At 47.1% G+C, this 7,942-nt stretch overlaps 1 long non-coding RNA gene across 1 annotated transcript; it reads right to left on the reverse strand.

Annotated features, from left to right (window-relative positions):
* Nucleotides 1–3,086: 3,086 nt before the first annotated feature.
* On the reverse strand, nucleotides 3,087–7,733 carry LOC147967662 (uncharacterized). Its single transcript, XR_015603826.1, has 3 exons — nucleotides 6,330–7,733; nucleotides 4,122–5,002; nucleotides 3,087–3,769 (listed from the first exon to the last, which is right to left on the reverse strand). It is a non-coding gene; the product is annotated as an uncharacterized LOC147967662 (long non-coding RNA).
* Between the last annotated feature and the right edge of the window lie 209 nt (nucleotides 7,734–7,942).

Raw genomic sequence — 7,942 nt, forward strand, 5'->3', positions numbered from 1 at the left:
CACCGTGGGAGCTCTAAGGAGGTCGGCCGAATGGAGCTGACACAGATGAGACGAGAATGGAAACAATTCCTCGTGCAGTAGTATAAAAGTGAGGATTCTTCAGTTTCGTATACAAAACTTTCTTCAGATCCGTGTACAGTTGTGGATGCTATCTGAAGAAAAAATAGAGTAGCTGAAAGGCAACTAACTGAAGAAAACGACGGTGGCCATCTGAAGAAACGAGCACCCCGCCAGGGTTTAACTGACGGCAAGCAACATGGACAGAACATTTGCTTGCCAGCATTCCAGCTTCCTCGGCAGCGCGCGATTGCGTGGTGCTGCGGGCGGCTCCGCACGGACAGGAGCTTAGTGTCGCGCCGCCGCCGAAGCTTGCATTGTGTCGCTCTCGTATCCACAAAGCCGTCGGTGCCGTCGCCGGAGCCGGAGGCTTGTCTCTGACGATATGCGGGATCGCCGGTCCAGCAGATGGACACGCACGGCCGCCGCTGCACCAAAACCCCTTCCTTACTGTTGGGCGCCTGGAAGGCCGCTCGCCGGTGCCCTCGGGCAGGGCATCGGACTGCCGGCGACTTTGACGTGCAGCAGGTGCGCGTCGTCGGCGCGCTCCTCGGCTTGCCATTGGCGGGCCGGGCACCCCTAGTGCCGACTTACCGCTTGGAGCTGTTTTTTTTCCACATTTTTTGTCCGTTATATGATTACAGTGTGAACGGTCATTTTGGTGCTAGTACTCTCGGCATATGTTGAACAGGGGTAAAAACTTGTTTGAGAGTGCAAATACAGTGCAAAATTGAGTTTAGATACGAAAGTAGCGCTGACTAGGCTCACCTGCGTGCCGCGGGTCCCGCTGTCAGTGAGTGGAAGGCAGGGAGGAGGGCGTGTGGCCTGTTTTTTCGCACAAACCCCCTCGATTTTTTTATAAGCCCTGTTGACGTTGGCATTTTCATTTTTTCGCCTATATGACTAGTAGGTATCACTTGTCAGGGCAGTATTTGAAATTAGAACAAAAAATATAAGCCCTAGGTCTCGAACAAGCGACCATGGCTAGCACACAGCAGAACTTAAACACTCAACCCATTACGTCTTGACATCCTCATTACATAACTCAAAGTTTAATGTAGAAGAATAAAGTCGCTCCTGGAGCTGAAATGTGCTGCCAATCAGTTCAGCACATTCGCACCTGCTTTTTATAAATTAATAAGGGTATGTAAATTCTAATCTCAGTAATAAAAATATGGTCTAATTATGCTTGCAGTATAAATATTATAAATACAAACGACACAAATTACTTTTCAAATTTGTTCACGTATTATTTAAAAAAATATGCATATACTTAAAGTGATAATTATGAAATATAAAAATGTCTTTATAGTTTAAAATATTCATATGATTAAATTAATTTTTTTTAAAAATCATGTAACAATATGCATATTGAATAGAAAATATGAAATTAGTTGTATATTTTCCGTATATTTCAGTAAATGCTTATATAAGTTTACAAATGTTCACAGTTTCAAAATATATTAACTGAAGTACTATATAAAGGTGTTCATTCTATAAGAATTTATTTGTTGTTGGCAAAAAGTGTTCATTCTATATGGCCGCGGAAAAAGAAAAGGCACTGCAGTGCCTTGCCGCGCAGCGCCATATCTGTCTGGGCCTTTGGACCGTTGTCGGACTGCGGCTTCGGCTGCTTCGGCCCGAGCCCACCCGCACTGCTGACACACCGAGGTCGGGTTTGTTTTGTGGCTCGAAAAAAAAAACCGAGGGCGGGTTACGCTTTCACCGCGGGAAAACAATCCCACTGTATTCCGTCTCCACTTAAGCCGCGGGGTCTCGACACATCTCACCTCTCTCCCTTACAGACGGGACCCGCCAGCCGGTTCGCCCTCCTTTCCGTGGTCTTCTTCAAGCTCCCGACGGACACCGGAGGCGGCTGGGCTGGGCGGTTGCCGTTGCGCGCGGGTATGGCAGCGACATCAGAGGGTCGCGGTGCAGGCGGGGTATCACGGGGAAGAGGAGGAGAGGTCCTGCGGCTGCCGAGGATAGAGAGGCCACGTTCGCTGGAAGCGTGGCCGCGGCGGCGCGGCTTTCCGATGAAACTTGCCGGCGAGGGTTTTCTTATGGAGTTGGAGCAGGGTAACGGTCACTTGGGGGTACTCTGCATGCTCCTGGAAGAGAGGGTGAAAAGGGAGGGGATGCAGGCAGCTCGCCATGTTGGCGCTGCTCCCACCGGAGGTGGAGGAGGAAGGGCCTAGAGCCAGATTCCTTGGGCAGAAGCATCACAGAGAGGAGAGGAGGAGGTGTGTGAGCTCGAGAGGGCTCGGCATGGCTATTTTATAGTCGGTCGAAGGTGAAGGGAGATAGTGTGGTTCTTGAAATGCTCTCGCGCGCCACCACCCATCCCAGACCCACCGCCCCCGCCGCCGCTACCTGCACCTCCATGGACCGTTGACACCCTCGGGTTTCCCGCGCCGAGACAATATGGTCCTCGCCCCAAGCTCCTCCCCCGCTCTCTCTACAGGTACAGGGGGTGTTGCTGCCATCGATATTTTCCAAACGCTAAACTCTGTCAATCAGCCAGATCCTGCCGGAGCGACCGGAGCTGTCAACTTGAGGATCAACTCTCCGGCTCTCTCTACAAGAGGCAGTATCGCGGGGAGCAAGGGGACGCATCCAAAACGCACTCTGTTTCTCCGGTGATCTCTGTCGTGGCAGCTTGTGGTTTGGAAACGACTAGTCCTATATATGGAGGTGCGAGGATTCAAATTTTGTGGCCTGGAGCTCTGTACCGAATCGCTGGAGGATGGCGCTGTTTTTTTCCCTTTCCTTTCCAATCGCTCTATACCGAATCGTTGTATCCTATTCCCTACCGCTGAACAGAGGGAGTACAAGACTCGGGATACCAATTTTACAAGATACGCTCCACCGATTAGAACAAAGCTCAAACACTCCAGGAAATGAACCCCCTCAGAACTGGAAACATAACAAGGTTTTCCTGTTCTTGCATACTTGAGCCATCATCATCAAACAGCAGCATATTTCAAGATAGACTGGGGATATTTTGTCAAGGCAACAATTTCCCAGATAGACTGGGGATTAGCCGGGCGGCAGAGAACACCTCAAATGACAGACCAAACAGAGACAAACAAACACTGAAATAACAGATGACCCAGCGATTCCACATCTCCACATTGCCATCAGTAGGACCATGCCTCTTAAGAATTTGCTCCGTAGCAGGCAGTCGATCATTGATTACTTTTTTAGAGGGAAAGGCGCCTCGCCCCGGTTCAGTTACCAGGATTGAAACCACGAGTTCACAGCGTCAGGTTTTACAACACACGGGGGGTCGACATCAAGTCGCCCCGGTTAAGAGAGTTATAAACTCAGGTCCAAAATAGAACACACAGGCCATTTATACAAGTTTTTCAGACTATCACATAGGCACAGACTGCGACTAGTAAACAGAGAGGCCAAGCATGCCAATCAAGCTTCGGGACAACAACCTTCAGCCAACAGCCATCAGCTACAAGTTCCAGTGAGTTCTCTGCCGGTCATTTCGCCAGGTCAACCGTAGTGATCTTCCACCCTTGCGAATCATTGTCTTGGTCCAGGTGCCACTTCCAGATGTTCTCCAGTTAGCTTCTTCAGAGTTAGCCAGGATCCACCCAAATTAAGCAAAGGTGGTGGCGCCCGAGCCAGCTGCTCCAGTTTCCCAATTGCAATGCTCAATTAATCTTTCTTTGGCATCCCCAGAGAATAGCACCTGACACTGGGGGAGCAAACAACAAGTCATTCTCCATATTACCTATACACTAGGCCAGGGAGTTTTGTTAAAGTGGATATCATTCCTGATAAGCCAGAGAGCCCACCAGACAGCTAAATGTGCAGTGTTGTCAACACAAAGTTTTTTCTCATGGAACCACAGGCCAGCAACCAGATGGAAAGACAATAGGCAAACTAGATTTTTCAGTGACAGCACATACTCCTTCCCAGACCACACCAGCAACAGTGCAAATTAAAAACACATGTGTGCAAGATTCAGGTTTTCAGAACAGAAAATGCAAGTCACATCATCAATAGTTTGCTTCTTGCTCTGGTTATGTTTAAGCTTGCAGACTCACCCGGTTCAAAGTAACAAGCATTCTCAAGTGAAAATAAGACTTCACGTTTCATAACAAGCATTCCCAATGTACAGTGTTGTACTACATTTGAGCATACTACAAGACAACAGCTCATCAGAACGAGCCTTATGATGTTTCACACTCCATAATTTAACTTTGTCATTCATAAGAAGCCTCGAAGCGGAGGGATACGGCGCCTTCTCAGGCCATCTGCGGCCCAAGCTGTCTCTGACTGTCAGGGTCGATTCTGAATTGGCCCTCTGCTTCCTCAAATGGCCAAACATGTTGATGTCAACTCCGCCCTAGGCCGCTGTCTCTGTTCCTCTCTCTGGCCGGCTGGTCATTGCCCTCTGGTCTCTCGCCTCGGCACTGGATTGCCGTCCTCTGGCCTTGCTCACCAGATGGCCTACTCTGCCTCCAAGATTGCAGTAGCTGGGACCTCCCAAGAGGGCCGGGCGGGGTGAGGCCTAGTTGTCGTGAGTTATAACTGAGTATGGATGACGAGGACCAGGAATCAGTATGCCATCGTCTCTGTTGCTTTGGCTACGAGACTGCCACCAGCAAAAAAAGGTTTGGTGAAAATCTTATCTTTTCCTCCCTCCTTACATGTCGAGGCTATAAACGCACACATTTGCTAAAGTTTCTCCAGCCCTCTCCTATCCTCTGGCAATAACAATTTCAAAAAATTATTTCTTGCAAGGTAGCATCCTTCATATCTTTCCCTTGCATGGCACATGTTTAATGGTTTGCCTATATGACTGTACTCTCTTGTGCTCCATTTCTGGGTATATGTTTTCCATAGATCTAATAGGGGCACCAATTATTATTATCATTTTCTGCTGCAACAATGTTGTTTTAGCTAGGTATTACATGTAGTTCTCCTGCATGTTCAGAAAGAAAATCAATATCGTTATGAAAATAAATAGCAGTAATTAGGTCTGAAGCCACCAAGAAATCCAGTAAATTGACAGCGACGTGTACTAAAAGTCGGGTTTAGCGCAAATGCACAATAGTTACATAATTTGGGATGAGATTAAAGAGAATTAGAACTATAATCTAGAAATGTAGAATAATTAATTACAGTGTCAAAATAGATGTGAAAATCATCAAGCTTGTGTTTCTGAAGTACTTCATCTAAGCCAATGTCATTGCCTATCGTATTCATCAAGCAAGCTCTACCTCTACTGGGTAGCAGCATCGTTATGGGTGCAGTGTAGTGAAGATCTTGAATAATTTTGTCCGAACTGATAAATCTCGTGGTTTTGAGTTCTGGTTGTAATGGAAGATCATTCGATCCTGTCGTCCCCCGCGCTGGTAGCCAATAAATATAAAGTTTAAATGCTGATATTGTTCCCATATATAGAAAGGCAGTCACAATTAAAATGCACCATGGAGGCCACTAGAATAGGACGTATCCACTCTGATGGGGTTTAAAGGACATTAGAAACCAGCAGACTGAATGAACACACTAGAACCAACTTTCACTTGGCTCTACTTCTCCTGTTGTATCTAATAGCAGAGGATCACAACAAATAGGATCCAAGCACACTTACCCAAATTCACCTAATTTTCCTTTCAATTTCCCCAAATTGTACAAGTCTTCTGTTCAAACGGCAAATAAAACTAATTTGCTATGAATCAAAATAATTTAGATCACATTATCCTTGAAGAAAGGTCGCATTTTTTTTCCTTTCTGCGATCCAAGTGTTTTCTTGTTCCCATGTGTATCTGAAATGAACTATAAGGACACTTATGGAAACTTTAGGTAAACTTATGACATCAACTAAACTACAATAGTTCCTTTTAGAGTAAAGAATCAAATATGTTCTTATTCGCATCAATAGCACATTTTTCAGAGCATGAACCATGCAACATAAAAACTACTCCTGTCACTACACATAAAGTGCCTGGGGGAAATATCCTCTCCCGGATCATCAGAAAGCAGGGAATCAGCCACTTCCTAAGCTTCCTGGAAGCAATCACTCCCAGATTTCTCTTGGGATGAAGCCACACCCAGAGAAGGTTGAGGAGCAGGATTTTTAGTCAATTCTACATAAACATCAAACCTAGCTTTTTCTAAAGATTGAATACCATCTAAATTAATAGCAACATCATCCTCAGAATTTTCCAACTCTACATCAAGATTTCGAGCGATGCCATCAAGTTTCTTGTGAAAAGACGTAAGAACAGATAAGTAACTGGGAGTACCATTGGCGATCTCCAAGTTTTTCACCCTGACATTGTGGATGGCCCTGTCATGCGCAGTATAGTTCAAGTCTTGAGCACCTCCTCATTGTGTTGTCTTGATCATGACCTGCCCTCGAAGAAGTAAACTCATTGTTCTCCACACCAGGTTCAGAAATCTGACATCTGTTGGTTTCATTCGAGATCATCTATGTATGCCTTACTGCCAATGCCCTCCAGCTCATCCAGAATTTGATCAGAGATTCTGCTCCCACTATCTTGAGATGTGATAGTGTCATCAGCACCATGTTCATTATCCAGAGCAGCCGGCTCCTCTTTATACTGCCTCTGAAAATTAGCCTTTTGCTGCTCTTTGAGCAATTGTCCTCTGAGTCGTTTCTCCTGTTTTTGCTGAAGGAAAATATTCATCCTCCTCTCTGCTTCCAGTTGCACTTGTTTATCAAAATCTTCCTTGCGAATAATCCGAACCTTCTTGACCACCTACATCCTCAGGCTTGTCTGACCAGCTGTCTCTTGAGTTTGTAGGCAGTTCAGGAAGCTGACCACTACCTCTTTGGATGCAGGATGAATCTTGTCTGTGTCTTTTACCCCTACCCCTCACAACATCTCCCCTTCTTAAAAGGCCTGCAATCAACTCGGCTGTAGGGAGAGCCATACAAAGCTTTTCATCAAAGCATCAACTTTTCGGCCTAAATGCAGCTTCGGTTTGAGCCATACCCAAGAAAAACTCCACCATGATACATCTCGGCACTGAATTTTCCTGGCACAACACCTGCATTGCAGCCAAATACAGAAAATCAGCGGTTCAGTTCTGATACATTGATACAATTCTGTCCAATTTGTATACACTGCAACAACAACAACAACAACAACAGCATGTAGAGCTGATCCTTCAAAAAAGAAGAAACATGTAGAGCTCAATTCCATCCAGACAATCAGCCAAGCGTGAGGCCGCCGGCTGGCACTGGCGGGCGCGCGGTGGCCTGAGTGCTGCAGCAGCTAGCCGCAGACGGGTGTGCACCAGGAAACGGGAGACCGGGAGGGGATAGGCTAGCCCTAGCCCGGAGCGGCGCCACCGGCGGCTAGGCTCTTAAGCACAGCAAAGTCGAGATCGCTCGGAGTGGCCTGGGGGTTGGGGTTTGGGTGGAGGGGGTTGTCCCACGGGAAGACACCCCAATCCTACAAGCAGAGCAGGTCGCTGGCGGCCGCCGCTCGCCGCTCGCCGCTCGCCACCCGCAGCTCGATCTCGCCGCCGCCGCCTCTCTCTCTCTCTCGCCTCGGTTTCAGGGTTGGGCTCGGGCCGGTGGGCACCCGGAAGCGGTCGCTGCCTGAAGCGCGATGCCGCCCAACTCAAAATAAAAATAAATCCCCAGAATAATTTCACCGGCCAGCAGAATAGACTCGCCGCCGGCAGCTCGATCTCATCTCAAAATAAACCCTCCAGAAACGAATTCAGGCATTCTCGAAACAGAAAACAGCAATTAAAACTAACTGCAACTACAAAATTCAGCAAGCCAGCATTCACAAAATGAACCCCTCCAGAAACCGAAACAAATACTCCCCCAAAATTAACTGCAATTCAGAAAAAGGCATTATCCTCCAAATTAAAAGAAAGA

The sequence above is a fragment of the Triticum urartu genome, chromosome 5A, assembly GCF_056163025.1.
Source record: "Triticum urartu cultivar PI428250 chromosome 5A, HENAU_Tu73, whole genome shotgun sequence".
Taxonomy (NCBI): Eukaryota; Viridiplantae; Streptophyta; class Magnoliopsida; order Poales; family Poaceae; genus Triticum; species Triticum urartu.